Source organism: Silurus meridionalis, chromosome 24, assembly GCF_014805685.1.
Source record: "Silurus meridionalis isolate SWU-2019-XX chromosome 24, ASM1480568v1, whole genome shotgun sequence".
Classification (NCBI taxonomy): domain Eukaryota; kingdom Metazoa; phylum Chordata; class Actinopteri; order Siluriformes; family Siluridae; genus Silurus; species Silurus meridionalis.
In genome coordinates, this window is record NC_060907.1 from 21,032,313 (window position 1) to 21,051,895 (window position 19,583).

Here is a 19,583-nt window from a genome sequence, read left to right on the forward strand (position 1 = left end):
GGCATCAGTTCTTAAGGGACTTCCTTACATTCAGTGTTATATAATAATGATAGCATTGACCATGTGTTTGCTCTCCTGCCTGACATTAAAGGCTCTTTTGTAATGGCAAACAGTGGATTTGATTTGTGGACTGTAAATCATGAAAAGTGCAGATTTCACCAGGAGAATATTAGGACCTGTAATCTACAGAGATGCAAATAATTACTCAAAACTGAGATTACAGAGACACCTCTCCCTTCATGTCCTGCCCTTTTCTTCGTTAGATTTATTCTGTTACAGTCTTAACGTCTTGTGAAGCACAGTGAATTACTCTTTTTGTATTAAAGCTTGCTCATCAGGGATAAACACACACCATTCACTTTGACTGTTGATTTCTGTAAAGCTGCTTTGAGACAATGTCTGCTGGGAAAAGCGCTATAGAAATAAACTTGACTTGACTTGACTTGAGATGCCCAAACTAGGATCTGTGGGCAAAAGTTGATCAGTGAAAACCTTTGATTTGGCTGCAATGCCACAGAATTTATGGGTAGAGTAGAAAAAAAAAAAAAAAAAAATATATATATATATATATATATATATATATATATATATATTGATATATATTGATATATATTGATATATATTGATAAATAAGAACCAGTTTCATGTCTGTCATTAGAGGCACTGAATAGCTGTAGAAAGCCCTAAAACTCTATTGTACAATAAATTAGATTGTTTTTTGTTGTATTATAAGTTTAACTGAAATACAAATAAAAAAATTAATCTACATTATACAGGTTACAGAGTCATGCTTTCTATTCATTTATTTATGTTACATTTAGATTTTTATGGCCCACAGACTCAATCAAGTTTGATTTCTGACACTTCGTAGGAAACTGTTTGTTAATACCATGTTGTAATTAATGCTAATTGTCTCCAGCTGTGAATGGTGTGTTAAATTTCAGTCCTGAGTTCAGTCTGTGAGAATGTCAAAGCTGCTATTTGTGTTTTTTAATCCAGTAAAACTGGAGCCCTTTCTGTTGCATCAGTTTTTAATTTCTTTATTAACCCACTTCTCTTCATGATTCTTCAGCAGAGAAAGAAATAAAACCTGTTTGTGTTAATATTCACTCCTAGCATGCACAGACGTGGACTGAGCTGGTCTTAAGATCACACACTAATGTGTGATGGTTCCATTACTACAGAAATGAGAACCCAAACCTTTTCCTATTAAGGGCTAAAGATCAAAGTTGATTGATGCTTTCAAGCTGTAGTTCAGAAACTTATAGTAAATATAAACCAAACCATTTTATTGTATAATATTGTTCAGTGCCTTAAACAGCTATCCAGGCAAATCAAAGTTCATTTGGCCCACGGGCACGAGTTTGGGCATCACTGTTATTCATCTAAAAACTCCTCAAACAGGAAAACAAACAATACAGCATTATTTTAATCGTCTTTTTTCATTTGCTTGCACATTGTCAGACCTCAGATATTTTTACATTTCTGAAAGTAAAAGTTCTAAAACTCCTCCCCATGTTTCCCAGTGAAGAAACTTTTGTGCTGTTCATAACATATCTGGTGAGAATTACTGATTCTGCAGATATAAAATAAATCCTTGAAAACAGCTACATATAATGTGTACAGTGTAGGGATGTAGGATGTGTACAGTGTAGGGATGTAGGATGTGTACAGTGTAGGGATGTAGAATGTACAGTGTAGGGATGTAGGATGTGTACAGTGTAGGGATGTAGAATGTACAGTGTAGGGATGTAGGATGTGTACAGTGTAGAGATGTAGGATGTGTACAATGTAGAGATGTAGAATGTACAGTGTACGGATGTAGGATGTGTACAGTGTAGAGATGTACAATGTACAGTGTAGGGATGTAGGATGTGTACAGTGTAGAGATGTAGAATGTACAGTGTAGGGATGTAGGATGTGTACAGTGTGGGGATGTAGAATGTGTACAGTGTAGGGATGTAGGATGTGTACAATGTAGAGATGTAGAATGTACAGTGTAGGGATGTAGGATGTGTACAATGTAGAGATGTAGAATGTACAGTGTACGGATGTAGGATGTGTACAGTGTAGATATGTACAATGTACAGTGTACGGATGTAGGATGTGTACAGTGTAGAGATGTACAATGTACAGTGTAGGGATGTAGGATGTGTACAGTGTAGAGATGTAGAATGTACAGTGTAGGGATGTAGGATGTGTACAGTGTGGGGATGTAGAATGTGTACAGTGTAGGGATGTAGGATGTGTACAATGTAGAGATGTAGAATGTGTACAGTGTAGGGATGTAGGATGTACAGTGTAGGGATGTAGGATGTGTACAGTGTAGAGATGTAGAATGTACAGTGTAGGGATGTAGGATGTGTACAGTGTAGGGATGTAGGATGTGTACAGTGTAGAGATGTAGAATGTACAGTGTAGGGATGTAGGATGTGTACAGTGTAGGGATGTAGGATGTGTACAGTGTAGGGATGTAGAATGTGTACAATGTAGAGATGTAGAATGTACAGTGTAGGGATGTAGGATGTGTACAGTGAAGAGATGTAGAATGTACAGTGTAGGGATGTAGGATGTGTACAGTGTAGGGATGTAGGATGTGTAAAGTGTAGAGATGTAGAATGTACAGTGTAGGGATGCAGGATGTGTACAGTGTAGGGATGTAGGATGTGTACAGTGTAGAGATGTAGAATGTACAGTGTAGGGATGTAGGATGTGTACAGTGTGGGGATGTAGAATGTGTACAGTGTAGAGATGTAGAATGTACAGTGTAGGGATGTAGGATGTGTACAGTGTAGAGATGTAGAATGTACAGTGTAGGGATGTAGAATGTACAGTGTAGGGATGTAGGATGTGTACAGTGTGGGGATGTAGAATGTACAGTGTAGGGATGTAGGATGTGTACAGTGTAGAGATGTAGAATGTACAGTGTAGGGATGTAGAATGTGTACAGTGTAGAGATGTAGAATGTACAGTGTAGGGATGTAGGATGTGTACAGTGTAGAGATGTAGAATGTACAGTGTAGGGATGTAGGATGTGTAAAGTGTAGGGATGTAGAATGTGTACAGTGTAGGGATGTAGAATGTAAAGTGTAGGGATGTAGGATGTGTACAGTGTAGGGATGTAGAATGTGTACAGTGTAGAGATGTAGGATGTGTAAAGTGTAGGGATGTATGATGTGTACAGTGTAGGGATGTAGAATGTGTACAGTGTAGGGATGTAGAATGTGTAAAGTGTAGGGATGTAGGATGTGTACAGTGTAGGGATGTAGAATGTGTACAGTGTAGGGATGTAGGATGTGTACAGTGTAGAGATGTAGAATGTGTACAGTGTAGGGATGTAGGATGTGTAAAGTGTAGGGATGTAGAATGTACAGTGTAGGGATGTAGAATGTGTAAAGTGTAGGGATGTAGGATGTACAGTGTAGGGATGTAGGATGTGTACAGTGTAGAGATGTAGAATGTACAGTGTAGGGATGTAGAATGTACAGTGTAGGGATGTAGAATGTGTACAGTGTAGGGATGTAGGATGTGTACAGTGTAGGGATGTAGGATGTGTACAGTGTAGAGATGTAGAATGTACAGTGTAGGGATGTAGAATGTGTACAGTGTAGGGATGTAGGTTGTGTACAGTGTAGAGATGTAGAATGTGTACAGTGTAGGGATGTAGGATGTGTAAAGTGTAGGGATGTAGAATGTACAGTGTAGGGATGTAGAATGTGTAAAGTGTAGGGATGTAGAATGTACAGTGTAGGGATGTAGAATGTGTACAGTGTAGGGATGTAGAATGTACAGTGTAGGGATGTAGAATGTACAGTGTAGGGATGTAGAATGTGTACAGTGTAGGGATGTAGAATGTACAGTGTAGGTGTTATGCGAGGTACGGAGGCGGAAGCCGGAGTAACGGCAAACATAAACTTTTATTCAGCAAAGGCAGAGCCAACACAAAATACCCGTGCAGAATCGGGATAATCCGGCAAAAGGCAGTTCAAAAGAATACATCCACGGTGCGTGAAGAAGGAAGCGCGGCACGGGGTGAAGCGACGGGGAAGCGTCTCTAGTCCGGGGTGCGCTGGGAAAGCCAACGCGGCAGTGGAAAGTACGCGGAGTCCGGGAGGAGAGAGTATGCAGCGGCGGCAGCGGAAGCAGCGGAAGCGCGAACACACACATGAACCTACAATAACGGACCCGGAATGTGGGTGAGTGAGTGGTTTATATGGTGGCAGGAAATGAGAGGATAACGTGCTTCAGCTGTGTGCGATTTGCGCTGCGTGCTTGGGAGCGCGCAGCGGCAAAGGCAGCCTCTGAAGGAGGCGTGGCAGGCGGATTCCTGACACCACCCCAAAGGCGGCACGGGCGCCCCAAGCCGCCAACAGCCCGGTGGGCCCGGGCACTCGGAGGAGGGCCCCTCCAGTCCTCCAGGGTCGAAGGGGACCCGGACGGAACCGTCACGGAGCCAGGGCGGAACACAGCCCCATGCGGAGGCCAGGAGCAGGCGAGGTCCTTGTTGCCGACTGGGCGGAGACAGGAGGCGGCTGTAGGTCCTCGGCGGAGACCTGGAGCGGAGCGACGCCTCAGCGGAGACAGGAGGCGGAGAGGCGACCCCTGCGGAGACCCGGGCGGGCGGCGCCCTCAGCGAGACAGGAGGCGGAGAGGCGACCCCTGCGGAGACCCGGGCGGGCAGCGTCCTGGGCGGAGACAGGAGGCGGAGAGGCGACCCCTGCGGAGACCCGGGCGGGCAGCGTCCTGGGCGGAGACAGGAGGCGGAGAGACGACCCCTGCGGAGACCCGGGCGGGCAGCGTCTTGGCGGAGACAGGAGGTGGAGAGACGACCCCTGCGGAGACCCGGGCGGGCAGCGTCCTGGGCGGAGACAGGAGTCGGAGAGACGATTCCCCTGGCGACCTGGAGCGGAGCGACGCCCTCAGCGGGGACAGGAGTCGGAGAGACGATTCCCCTGGCGACCTGGAGCGGAGCGACGCCCTCAGCGGAGACAGGAGGCGGCTGTAGGTCCTCGGCGGAGACCTGGAGCTGTGAGACGGCCACAGCGGAGACCCGGAAGGGGGTGACGCCCACGGTGGGGACCTGGAGCAGAGCGACGCCCTCAGCAGAAACAAGAGGCGGAGAGATGACCCCCACGGAGACCAGGAGCGGAGCTACGCCCTCTGCGGAGACCGAAGGCAGAGAGACCCCATCCACGGAGCTCTGGAGCAGGCTGACACCCTCGGTGGAGACTGGAGGCGGAGAGATACCAACAGCGGAGACCGGAGGTGGAGCCACGCCCTCAGCGAAACCGGCAGCTGAGCGACTTCCCCTGCGGTGGTCTGGAGCTGAGAGGCGGTAGCCCTGGAGACCTGACACGGCATGACGTCCCTGGCAGCAACCTGGAACGGACCGGCGTTACCCGGGAAGGACAGCAACGGGACCTCATCACCCACGGGACCTGGAATGGAGAGACAACCTCTGTGACTACCGGAAGCAGGGCAGAGCTGGCGAGGCTTACCGGCTGGAAGGCCCTCGGTGGAGACCGGAGATGGAGCGATGCCCTGACTGAACACAGAAGCTGACTGATGACTTCAGCAGGGTTCATCGTTGTGAGTTCACCTCCAGGGAACACAGGAGTGACCTGTCCTTGTCCAGGAGCTTGGAGACAGGATGTCACCGTGAGAGGGGTCCTGAGGCGAGCCGTCACTGAGGAAGGAGCTCGGGAGCGAGGCGCCGCCGTGGGAGGAGCTCTGTGACGTGACTGGGTCCTCAGAGTGCTCGTGGGGCGAGCCGTCACCTTTGGAGACTGTGGGCGAGCCGTTGCCTGCGGATGAAGCCAGGGGCAGCGGTTCGACGTCCCTTCATAGTCCAGGAACTGAGGTGAGTGCGCTGGGGACCCCTTGGGAAGAGAGAAGGTCTGTGACGAGCATCGCCTACAGAGTGATTGTGGGGCGAGCCGTCACCTTTGGAGACTGTGGGCGAGCCGTTGCCTGCGGATGAAGCCAGGGGCAGCGGTTCGACGTCCCTTTCGCAGTCTTGGAGCGGAGTGGAGAGCTCTGGAGAACGAGAGGTGGCATCGCCTCAGGGAGACTGTGGGGCGAACTGCCGCCGGTGGAGCCGGGGCAACGGGACGACTTCCTTTCGCAGTCCAGGGACGGAGGTGAGAGCTCTGGGGATCTCTTGGTGGAAGCGGAGCTCTGAGATATGGCATCGCCTTCTGGGAGACTGGGGGCGAGCCGTAGCCTTTGGTGACGCCTGGGCGACGGGTCGACGCCCTTTCGCAGTCTCTGAGACGAGTTGTGTGCTCCGGGACCCCTTTGGTTGAAGAGATGCATGGGCTTGGAACCGAGCTCTCCTTGGGACTTGGGAGCACAGAGGAGCTTACGTCAGGAACCGGGAGGCGGGCAGCGTTCTCGTCAGGGACCTGGAGCAAGAGGAGCTCTCCTGGAAGCCTAGGCGCGGGAAGGAGCCGCCTGGAAGCCTAGGAGGCGGAGAGGAGCTCGCCAGGAGGCCCTGGGACGAAGCTGAGCTCGGGGCTCTTCCGCGGGACCGAGCTCGGGACTCTCTGAGCGGGACCGAGCCTCGGGACTCTCTGGAGCGGGACCGAGCCTCGGGACTCTCTGAGCGGGACCGAGCTCGGGACTCTCTGGAGCGGGACCGAGCCTCGGGACTCTCTGGGACAGAGAGGAGCTCACGGGTCGCCAGGGACGGAGAGGAGCTCACGGGTCGCTCAGGGACGGAGAGGAGCTCACGGGTCGCTCAGGGACGGAGAGGAGCTCACGGGTCGCTCAGGGACGGAGAGGAGCTCACGGGTCGCTCAGGGACGGAGAGGAGCTCACAGGGTCGCTCAGGGACAGAGAGGAGCTCACGGGTCGCTCAGGGTCGGAGAGGAGCTCACAGGGTCGCTCAGGGACAGAGAGGAGCTCACGGGGTCGCCAGGGTCGGAACGGAGCCTCTTCGAGACCTGAGCGGAACGGAGCTCTTCGAGACCTGAGCGGAACGGAGCTCTTCGAGACCTGGAGCGGAACGGGCTCTTCGAGACCTGAGCGGAACGGGCTCTTCGAGACCTGAGCGGAACGGAGCCTCTTCGAGACCTGAGCGGAACGGAGCTCTCTTCGAGACCTGAGCGGAACGGGCTCTCTTCGAGACCTGAGCGAACTGGGCTCTTCGAGACCTGGAGCGGAACTGGGCTCTTCGAGACCTGAGCGAACTGGGCTCTCTTCGAGACCTGAGCGGAACTGGGCTCTCTTCGAGACCTGAGCGGAACTGGGCCTCTTCGAGACCTGGGACGCAGCAACGCCTCCTGGAGGTCCAGGTACGGAGCCGAGCACTCACGGAGGTCTTGGGATGGAGCCGAGCATTCATGGAGGTCTTGGGCCGGAGCCAGGCATTCATGGAGGTCTTGGGCCGGAGCCAGGCATTCATGGAGGTCTTGGGCCGGAGCCGAGCAGTCACGGAGGTCCTGGGGCGGAACGGAGCTCTCCTCGACACAGGAACGGGCGCTGGACCCACCGGAAGGTTCTGGAGCAGAACGGAGAGCTCCTGGAGGTCCTGGAATGAAACAGAGCCAGCCTGGATCTCCTGGAGCACGGTGGAGATCCCTTGGAGGACCTTGGCGGAGCAGAGCTGACCTGGAGGGCCTGAAGCAGCGTGGTAACCTCCTGGAAGCTCTGATGAGGCAGCGTTCTCAGCAGCGGGGAGAGGAGATGGAGATCAGCTGTGGTTATCCCGAGTTCCCTGGTGAGAAGCTGGAGGAACTGGGTGCAGGAGCTGAACTCGCCCGCCATCGTGCTCCACAGCTCTCTGGCAAGGGAGAGAGATTCCTCGGGTAGAAGAGACATGTGGAGGGCGATTTTCGCCTCTTCAGTGGGATAACCGGCTGGGTTTAACTCCACATATTGATCCACGCTCCTCAAAAAATCCCTCCATTCGGCTCTGTTGCCGGAGAAGCGAGCCGGGAGTCCTATGACGTCATGAAGGGGGCTTGGCGCTGCCGAGCGTGCCCGAGAAGCGGCTGCGAGCTTCCGGGTTTTCCTGGGGGCGGAGCTTGGCTGCCGCTTGACCGCGGCTGAACGAACCCGACCTCCGAGACACGGCTCGCGCCGGGACCACGGCGTTAACCCGATCATGTCCTTTTCCTTTTTTTTTTTTTTTTCTTTGTCCGATATTCCTATTTCAGGGGTCCGTTATTCTGTTATGCGAGGTACGGAGGCGGAAGCCGGAGTAACGGCAAACATAAACTTTATTCAGCAAAGGCAGAGCCAACACAAAATACCCGTGCAGAATCGGGATAATCCGGCAAAAGGCAGTTCAAAAGAATACATCCACGGTGCGTGAAGAAGGAAGCGCGGCACGGGGTGAAGCGACGGGGAAGCGTCTCTAGTCCGAGTGCGCTGGGAAAGCCAACGCGGCAGTGGAAAGTACGCGAGTCCGGGAGGAGAGAGTATGCAGCGGCGGCAGCGGAAGCAGCGGAAGCGCGAACACACACATGAACCTACAATAACGGACCCGGAATGTGGGTGAGTGAGTGGTTTATATGGTGGCAGGAAATGAGAGGATAACGTGCTTCAGCTGTGTGCGATTTGCGCTGCGTGCTTGGGAGCGCGCAGCGGCAAAGGCAGCCTCTGAAGGAGGCGTGGCAGGCGGATCCCTGACAGTAGGAATGTAGAATGTGTACAGTGTAGGGATGTAGGATGTGTACAGTGTGGGGATGTAGAATGTACAGTGTAGGGATGTAGAATGTACAGTGTAGAGATGTAGGATGTGTACAGTGTAGGGATGTAGAATGTGTACAGTGTAGGGATGTACGATGTGTACAGTGTAGGGATGTAGAATGTGTACAGTGTAGGGATGTAGGATGTGTTAAGTGTAGGGATGTAGAATGTACAGTGTAGGGATGTAGGATGTGTACAGTGTGGGGATGTAGGATGTGTACAGTGTAGAGATGTAGAATGTGTACAGTGTAGGGATGTAGGATGTGTAAAGTGTAGGGATGTAGAATGTACAGTGTAGGGATGTAGAATGTGTAAAGTGTAGGGATGTAGGATGTACAGTGTAGATGTAGAATGTACAGTGTAGGGATGTAGAATGTACAGTGTAGAGATGTAGAATGTGTACAGTGTAGTAATGTAGGATGTGTACAGTGTAGAGATGTAGAATGTACAGTGTAGGGATGGAGAATGTACAGTGTAGAGATGTAGAATGTGTACAGTGTAGGGATGTAGAATGTGTACAGTGTAGGGATGTAGGATGTGCACAGTGTAGGGATGTAGAATGTGTACAGTGTAGGGATGTAGGATGTGTACAGTGTAGGGATGTAGAATGTGTACAGTGTAGGGATGTAGGATGTGTACAGTGTAGGGATGTAGGATGTGTACAGTGTAGGGATGTAGAATGTGTACAGTGTAGGGATGTAGGATGTGTACAGTGTAGAGATGTAGAATGTACAGTGTAGGGATGTAGAATGTACAGTGTAGGGATGTAGAATGTGTACAGTGTAGGGATGTAGGATGTGTACAGTGTAGGGATGTAGGATGTGTACAGTGTAGGGATGTAGAATGTACAGTGTAGGGATGTAGAATGTGTACAGTGTAGGGATGTAGGATGTGTAAAGTGTAGGGATGTAGAATGTACAGTGTAGGGATGTAGAATGTACAGTGTAGGGATGTAGGATGTGTACAGTGTAGAGATGTAGAATGTACAGTGTAGGGATGTAGAATGTACAGTGTAGGGATGTAGGATGTGTACAGTGTAGGGATGTAGGATGTGTACAGTGTAGGGATGTAGAATGTACAGTGTAGGGATGTAGAATGTACAGTGTAGGGATGTAGGATGTGTACAGTGTAGGGATGTAGGATGTACAGTGTAGGGATGTAGGATGTGTACAGTGTAGGGATGTAGGATGTGTACAGTGTAGAGATGTAGAATGTACAGTGTAGGGATGTAGAATGTACAGTGTAGGGATGTAGAATGTGTACAGTGTAGGGATGTAGATGTGTACAGTGTAGGGATGTAGAATGTGTACAATGTAGGGATGTAGATGTACAGTGTAGGGATGTAGAATGTACAGTGTAGGGATGTAGAATGTACAGTGTAGGGATGTAGAATGTACAGTGTAGGGATGTAGGATGTACAGTGTAGGGATGTAGGATGTGTACAGTGTGAGATGTAGAATGTACAGTGTAGGGATGTAGGAATGTACAGTGTAGGGATGTAGAATGTACAGTGTAGGGATGTAGGATGTGTACAGTGTAGGGATGTAGATGTACAGTGTAGAGATGTAGGATGTAGAATGTGTACAGTGTAGGGATGTAGGATGTACAGTGTAGGGATGTAGAATGTACAGTGTAGGGATGTAGATGTGTACAGTGTAGGGATGTAGGATGTGTACAGTGTAGGGATGTAGAATGTGTACAGTGTAGGGATGTAGAATGTACAGTGTAGGGATGTAGGATGTACAGTGTAGGGATGTAGGATGTAGAATGTACAGTGTAGAGATGTAGGATGTAGAATGTGTACAGTGTAGGATGTAGAATGTACAGTGTAGGGATGTAGAATGTACAGTGTAGGGATGTAGGATGTGTACAGTGTAGGATGTAGAATGTGTACAGTGTAGGGATGTAGGATGTGTACAGTGTAGGGATGTAGATGTACAGTGTAGGGATGTAGAATGTGTACAGTGTAGGGATGTAGGATGTACAGTGTAGGGATGTAGGATGTGTACAGTGTAGGGATGTAGAATGTGTACAGTGTAGGGATGTAGAATGTACAGTGTAGGGATGTAGGATGTGTACAGTGTAGGGATGTAGAATGTGTACAGTGTAGGGATGTAGGATGTGTACAGTGTAGGGATGTAGAATGTGTACAGTGTAGGGATGTAGGATGTACAGTGTAGAGATGTAGGATGTAGAATGTACAGTGTAGGGATGTAGAATGTGTTAGTGTAGGGATGTAGGATGTGTACAGTGTAGAGATGTGGAATGTACAGTGTAGGGATGTAGAATGTACAGTGTAGGGATGTAGAATGTGTACAGTGTAGGGATGTAGGATGTGTACAGTGTAGAGATGTAGAATGTACAGTGTAGGGATGTAGGATGTTTACACTGTAGGGATGTAGAATGTACAGTGTAGGGATGTAGAATGTACAGTGTAGGGATGTAGGATGTGTACAGTGTAGATGTAGAATGTGTACAGTGTAGGGATGTAGGATGTGTACAGTGTAGGGATGTAGAATGTGTACAGTGTAGGGATGTAGGATGTGTACAGTGTAGGGATGTAGGATGTGTACAGTGTAGAGATGTAGGATGTGTACAGTGTAGAGATGTAGAATGTACAGTGTAGGGATGTAGAATGTACAGTGTAGGGATGTAGGATGTGTACAGTGTAGGGATGTAGGATGTACAGTGTAGAGATGTAGAATGTACAGTGTAGGGATGTAGGATGTTTACACTGTAGGGATGTAGAATGTGTACAGTGTAGGGATGTAGAATGTGTACAGTGTAGGGATGTAGGATGTGTACAGTGTAGGGATGTAGAATGTGTACAGTGTAGGGATGTAGGATGTGTACAGTGTAGGGATGTAGAATGTACAGTGTAGGGATGTAGGATGTGTAAAGTGTAGGGATGTAGGATGTGTACAGTGTAGAGATGTAGGATGTGTACAGTGTAGAGATGTAGAATGTACAGTGTAGGGATGTAGAATGTGTACAGTGTAGGGATGTAGGATGTGTACAGTGTAGAGATGTAGAATGTACAGTGTAGGGATGTAGAATGTGTACAGTGTAGGGATGTAGGATGTGTAAAGTGTAGGGATGTAGGATGTACAGTGTAGGGATGTAGGATGTACAGTGTAGGCATGTAGAATGTACAGTGTAGGGATGTAGGATGTGTACAGTGTAGGGATGTAGATTGTGTACAGTGTAGGGATGTAGAATGTACAGTGTAGAGATGTAGAATGTGTACAATGTAGGGATGTAGAATGTGTACAGTGTAGGGATGTAGGATGTGTACAGTGTAGAGCTGTAGAATGTACAAAGTGTAGGGATGTAGAATGTACAGTGTAGGGATGTAGAATGTGTACAGTGTAGGGATGTAGGATGTGTAAAGTGTAGGGATGTAGGATGTACAGTGTAGGGATGTAGAATGTACAGTGTAGGGATGTAGAATGTGTACAGTGTAGGGATGTAGGATGTGTACAGTGTAGGGATGTAGACTGTGTACAGTGTAGGGATGTAGGATGTGTACAGTGTAGGGATGTAGATTGTGTACAGTGTAGGGATGTAGAATGTGTACAGTGTAGGGATGTAGGATGTGTACAGTGTAGAGATGTAGAATGTACAGTGTAGGGATGTAGAATGTACAGTGTAGGGATGTAGAATGTGTACAGTGTAGGGATGTAGGATGTGTACAGTGTAGGGATGTAGGATGTGTACAGTGTAGGGATGTAGGATGTGTACACTGTAGAGATGTAGAATGTACAGTGTAGGGATGTAGAATGTACAGTGTAGGGATGTAGAATGTGTACAGTGTAGAGATGTAGGATGTGTACAGTGTAGGGATGTAGGATGTGTACAGTGTAGAGATGTAGAATGTGCAGTGTAGGGATGTAGAATGTGTACAGTGTAGGGATGTAGGATGTGTACAGTGTAGAGATGTAGAATGTACAGTGTAGGGATGTAGAATGTACAGTGTAGGGATGTAGAATGTGTACAGTGTAGGGATGTAGAATGTGTACAGTGTAGAGATGTAGAATTGTAAGGCGGGGAACCACCCACTGGTCCAACGGCGGTTTCCAGAGGCGTGGCGAAGGATTCTCGCGCGTTCTAATCTTTCCTTTCACATTAGATAATAAGATTTTGATTAATGTATTGCTTCATTTTTGTTATTGACCTCTTATCTGACTCCATTTAGATAAAACATAATAAATATTTGTATAGGTTGTTATTTTACTAATAGTATAATTTTGATGGATGTTTGTTTAGTTATTCTGATTAAGCTCTGGCATTACACTCGTTCATTCGGTTCACACAGTTGCACAAGATCCTAGTATGGGCCCTATAATTAACATACTGGTCAACGGTCATAAGCGAATCAGTATTGGTCGCTGCCAGAGGTTGGACTATATGCTTAAGAGGCCGCTCTCTGCGTGCTCAACTTTAAACATACTTTATTTAGTCCCCTTAGAGGTGACACTTAATTATTACAATAATTATTTCTAACCACAGATAATGAATAGAATAATATTGAAATAATCAGAGGTTGAGGCTGACCCTATTTAGAGTGATCAGAAATATTACTCTAAACGGAAATACATATTGTTAGCCTCCACGCTTCTAAGTACACTTAAACTAACGCCAAGTGCTAGTCGTATCTCTAAAATCCTCAGCTGATGTATTATTCACTATCTAACTGGGATTTAGGCCGATCCTAGCCTGATTTCAGTCCTTACGGTAACTGCGGATGCAACGTTATTACTTGCAGTGTCAGCATTTACCGAGCAACACAGAATAAAATCAAACATAACAATTTATTAACCAGGTAAGAAAATCACAATTCAAAGCCAATTTATAGTTCAATTAAATATAACAAATACAAGCCAATAGTATTTAAACAGGAAATATAAAACCTTTCATACCTGGTAAAACGACACACTGCGTGTCGAATATCTGTTTACAGATTCCCTGAATTGTTGGTCAGTTCTCCTTAAATACCCAGATAGAGTAAGCATTATGTAAACATTATTTAGTCATGGAAGTTTGCATTGATTGGTTCTTACAGACCTGTGGGAGGCACCTCGCCTGTATACATCTGTAGTGGGGCACGCCCCTTGTATAGAGTTGTGTTTTCTTTAACTTTATTAAAACCTTTTTTTATTATTTGTTCTATTGCTGTGGGAATGGGACCTGTGTACCAGTCGCAATAAACCTTTGTAAAGAAATGAAACATGAACATTTTCTGTCGTTATTTACATGTGATATGACCTTTCTTACACATAATCATCTGGTGTGCTGTAGAATGTCCTGTGTTGAGGATGTAACAGGAAAAGGAGGGGTAGAGGGGTCAGACATTTGTCTACAGATCTACCATTTGTATGGAGATGTGGTGTTTGAAGACCAAGGGTAGCTCTCCGGGGAGCCTACTGTATTCCAGATAACGTTCTGGTTCTCGAGAGGGGTGTTGGTCCCCTGCCGTGAGTCCTGGAGGAAACGTGTTGTGTCATAAAGAGTTCTTTTGATGTCCTTGTTGCTTCGGGCATCTACAGGGCCCACACCCTGGCCCACACCCTGCCCTCTCGGGCATCCATGCTGTGTTCTCGGGGAGGGCCGACCTTTTGGTCAGGATCAAGCAAAAGTCTTACAGAATGTACAGTGTAGAGATGTAGAATGTGTACAGTGTAGGGATGCAGGATGTGTACAGTGTAGGGATGTAGAATGTGTACAGTGTAGGGATGTAGGATGTGTACAGTGTAGAGATGTAGAATGTGTACAGTGTAGGGATGTAGAATGTGTACAGTGTAGGGATGTAGGATGTGTACAGTGTAGGGATGTAGAATGTGTACAGTGTAGGGATGTAGAATGTACAGTGTAGGGATGTAGGATGTGTACAGTGTAGAGATGTAGAATGTGTACAGTGTAGGGATGTAGAATGTGTACAGTGTAGGGATGTAGGATGTGTACAGTGTAGAGATGTAGGATGTGTACAGTGTAGGGATGTAGGATGTGTACAGTGTAGAGATGTAGATTGTGTACAGTGTAGGGATGTAGGATGTGTACAGTGTAGGGATATAGGATGTGTACAGTGTAGAGATGTAGAATGTGTACAGTGTAGGGATGTAGGATGTGTAAAGTGTAGGGATGTAGGATGTGTACAGTGTAGGGATGTAGGATGTGTAAAGTGTAGGGATGTAGGATGTGTACAGTGTAGGGATGTAGGATGTGTACAGTGTAGGGATGTAGGATAGTGTAGGGATGTAGGATGTGTACAGTGTAGGGATGTAGGATGTGTACAGTGTAGGATGTAGGATGTACAGTGTAGGGATGTAGGATGTGTACAGTGTAGGGATGTAGGATGTGTACAGTGTAGGGATATAGGATGTGTACAGTGTAGAGATGTAGAATGTGTACAGTGTAGGGATGTAGGATGTGTAAAGTGTAGGGATGTAGGATGTGTACAGTGTAGGGATGTAGGATGTGTAAAGTGTAGGGATGTAGGATGTACAGTGTAGGGATGTAGGATGTGTACAGTGTAGGGATGTAGGATAGTGTAGGGATGTAGGATGTGTACAGTGTAGGGATGTAGGATGTGTACAGTGTAGGGATATAGGATGTGTACAGTGTAGAGATGTAGAATGTACAGTGTAGGGATGTAGAATGTGTACAGTGTAGGGATTAGGATGTGTACAGTGTAGGGATGTAGGATGTGTACAGTGTAGGGATGTATGTAAATGTATAAGGTTTGCACATATGCATCAGGAGAAATTGTTTTCATTGTTCACTAGAACTCCAGGTGATAGGCAAAGATGAAAGTAGAAATCCTGACTGTTACAAAAGATAATGACACCCCAACTCTTTTCTTGAAAGATGCTCCAGATCTGCCCCTTAAATTGTAAGATTAAAAAAAAAAGTACTGAAGTAAACATGTGAGGTGATCTGGGAGGTCGTCATGGAAATGGGTTCAGTCCCTGAAAAACGGAAAAGCATTTGTGTGCTGTTGGGTTAAAAAAATCACTTGTGTTCCTTACATGAAGTTCTAAATCTAGGAGGTTTGAAGTCTTCTGAGCATCTGCTGTTAAATTGTCGAGGTACTAAAGTTTTTACCAGTGATCATTACCATTTAAATTTTTTTAAAATCAGAGTTCAAACAGTTTTAAAGAAGAAATGTTCACACAAACATCTAGTACTTTTGCATGAACTGTTCATCCAGAAATACATGAAAAAGTTAAAATGTCATTTTTAGTGTAGCATTTTTTATTGATTTTATATTGTTTATTTATTGTGTATATGAAATGTGGCTGTACTCTTTTACAATTTGTTACACATTTTTATTTTTATTTTACATGTGAAATGATTGTGGTTGATACAATGTTCACTTAAAATGTAAATGAAAACTTCAATCCTGCACTAACAGTTTTATTTCATTACATTGTTTTAATGTGGACTAAAACAAAACACTTTAATCAGGAAACCATGAAAACGAGGCATGTTTAAAAACCATAGTGTGTTCACATCTATTTAATTACTTGGTGTTTTTTAGCTCTCAAATTTCCATCTGCATAAAAAAAGTGTAAGTTGAGGTACATGTAACTCAGTAATCAGAGTTAAAGGATCTATGATCTCCTGTGAAGGAAGTTGCATTCAAACTGCAAGTAATCATGATTATTTACAAAGTAGAGCATTAGATGGTCATAGTTTTGTACAGTTCTTATGATCTATTAAAGTAAGGCTTGAAGAACAGAATAGTTTTGTCTTTGTTCCTTCTTGTAGTAACTGGATTTACCTCCATGTCAACTGCGTCAAAGGAAAATTAAATTCTGTGAAAAAAGTAATGTTTAAATTATTATATAAACATTTACTCTCACAATAAGCAAGTGTTTATTTGCATAACTTTCTATGACCATTGCTTACCATGATTTGGTGTTTGAGCTGAACATTGGACTTGTTGGGCTAAATATTGGACTTGTTGGGCTGAATATTGGGTTTGTTGAGGTGACCATTGGACTTGTTGGGCTGAATATTGGACTTGTTGGGCTGAATATTGGGCTTGTTGAGGTGACCATTGGACTTGTTGGGCTGAATATTGGACTTGTTGGGCTGAATATTGGGTTTGTTGAGGTGACCATTGGACTTGTTGGGCTAAATATTGGGTTTGTTGAGGTGACCATTGGACTTGTTGGGCTAAATATTGGGTTTGTTGAGGTGACCATTGGACTTGTTGGGCTGAATATTGGGCTTGTTGAGGTGACCATTGGTTAACCTGGTAACCCATCAAAGTGATTACAATCCAAGCATAAATGTACAAAGTATTTTATTAGTATGAAATAGAGAACTATAGTAGTACTGTCTCTGTAATCTGACAGGCTTATTAAGGATAATATAAGAATTCAGTAATACATTTAAAAAAGCTTAAAAAAACGAATTGGTTTGAAGAAAGATGTATGTATGTGTGTGTATGTATATAAGTAGCCAGTTTTCTTACCATGTTATAACTCATGGTGATGGATACAGCGGACGGCACTAAAAATGTGTTGTCGCTGTGTAGAAATGTGTAGATAACTGGATAAACTTGTTTATGAAATCACAATTATTCACAAATGTACAATATTTTGTAGTAATTATTATTGCATAGTCATAGTTTTACAGAAAGCTGAAAGCAATAAAAAAAAACCTGCTGTTATAAAAATCCTGTAATAAAAACTGCTGTTCACTTGACCACCATAAGAGCTCTTAAATCAGGTGTAGAGGAAATAAATATACACCAAAAATATTATTATTTATTAATTAATAAAGAGAAGCAGCAGACCCATAAATTCCAGTTATATTTAGCTTTAGGTTTCAGCAATGCTCATTTATTATAATATAAACAATCAATATTGTCTTGTAATATCTGTTTGTATTTTTCCTTTTAGTTTTAATATTTTCTTTGTGTAACTGCTAAACTAAATTCTGACTCTATGTTGAAATATTTTTAAAATTATTGTTTTTATGGCTGTCCAGGATGGAAAAATAATCATTCTATTCTATTCTATTCTATTCTATTCTATTCTATTCTATTCTATTCTATTCTATTCTATTCACTTGGTTTTTATTTGTACAGAGCTTTTAACAATGGGCATGGGCTTAAAGCAGCCTTACACAGATAAAGTGGTTATTCCTTTTTATAAAGTTATGACAAATAATTGTTCAGTGTAGTTAAGTATAAAAATGGCAAAGAAAATGAATGTAATAAATGTAATAATTAGGCATATTTAAAACGGAGATGTTAAATGTAATCTAATTGAATCCTCAGTGCTTTAGAATGAAGAGGTTCTTACCGTCTGTTCTGCTCTGGCTGTAGAGCTGCACCTGTACACTTCTGTTCCTCTGTGTACGTCTCTGAGGAAAAGCTGGCTATAAAACATGAACAGGGTGGAACTCAGATCTTTCATTTCACTTTCACATAAGAAATGTACTGCAGTAGAGAAAAGGGTCATTTTAAATTAATAGATTTATTAAAATAGTAAGTAATTAATTAAAATAAAATATAAAATCCATCTTCAGGATCCGAAAGTCTTTTTTTTAATAATTACTGGTATATCAAACCCTAACTGGCATCTCAGCTATAAAGCTGACTTTTTTGTTTGGAAATGTTAATGTGAATCATGTATTTTGTGGATGTACATTTTATAAATACAGATCAGGCGTAACATATAACATCATGACATTATGAGTGGTGAAGTAAAGAACACTGATGATCTTCATCATGACTCCTGTTAGTGGGTGGATATATATTTTTTTTATTTTTTATTTTTTAGTGAACATTTTGTCCTAAAAGTTGATGTTAGAAGCAGGAAAAATGGGCAAGCGTAAGGATTTGAGTGAGTCTGATAAATTCTGACCTAAACGACTGGGTCAGAGCGTCTCCAAACTCCTGGGCTGAAGTGGTCAGTATCTATCAGAAGTGCTCCAAGGAAGGAACAGTGGTGAATCAGCAACAGGGTCATGTCCCTTTCAGAACCTGCTGCCTGTGTGTGTGTGTGTGTGTGTGTGTGTGTGTGTGTGTGTGTGTGTGTGTGTGTGTGGTAACAGGCAAAACCTGCAAAACAACATTCTAGAAGACTTGTTGGGTATGTAGGTATGTAATAGTTTTTAGAGTTAAGAAAAGACTTCTCAGGAAACTCTACAGAACTGAAAGTGGTGGAGATCAGGAGCTTAACTGGTATAGTGATGCACCACAGTTTCCACTAAGCATCCAGTAATCCACTGGCTCCTCATTGAACACGCTTTTATGTTTGTGCCCACCGAGTTTCTCCAGTTGAGGTTATCCTTTGTCATTGACTGAGAGCAATGATCAATGGAGAAGTACAACCCCAAATCCACGAGAGTTGGGACACTGTGTAAAATTTAAATACAAACAGAATAATTATTTATAAATCTCATAAACTCATATCTTATTCACATAGAAAACATGTCACGTGTAAATTGAGGAAATTAACAATTTTGGAAAAAAATAAGGTAATTTTGAATTTGATGGCTGAATGGTATCATTAACACCTCCAGAGATCATTGTCTGTGACTCACTATATACAAGTCAAGTCAAGAAGCTTTTATTGTCATTTTAACCATATATATCTGACGCATTACACAGTGACATGAAACAACATTCCTCCTGAACCCTGATGCTCCATAAACAGCAATCACAGAAACAGAAAACACAGGGTTCAGGACTGTAAGTGTCCTCAACACGTAAAATGCATCGTGTGCAACCTGGTGCAAACAGTGCAAAGACACACAAGACAGTGTAGGACAAATACACAAAACACAAAACACAAAATAGCGCCGCCAGTAAACCTGTAGTAAAGAGACAAAGTGAACAGTAACAAAAATGTAAACAAAATGTTGTGCAAATG

The 19,583-nt window shown here is 44.7% G+C and overlaps 1 long non-coding RNA gene across 1 annotated transcript; it reads right to left on the minus strand.

Moving 5' to 3' along the window:
* Positions 1–15,984: 15,984 nt before the first annotated feature.
* LOC124377772 lies at positions 15,985–18,070 on the minus strand. Its single transcript, XR_006924111.1, has 4 exons — positions 18,009–18,070; positions 17,174–17,228; positions 16,603–16,951; positions 15,985–16,508 (listed from the first exon to the last, which is right to left on the minus strand). It is a non-coding gene; the product is annotated as an uncharacterized LOC124377772 (long non-coding RNA).
* Between the last annotated feature and the right edge of the window lie 1,513 nt (positions 18,071–19,583).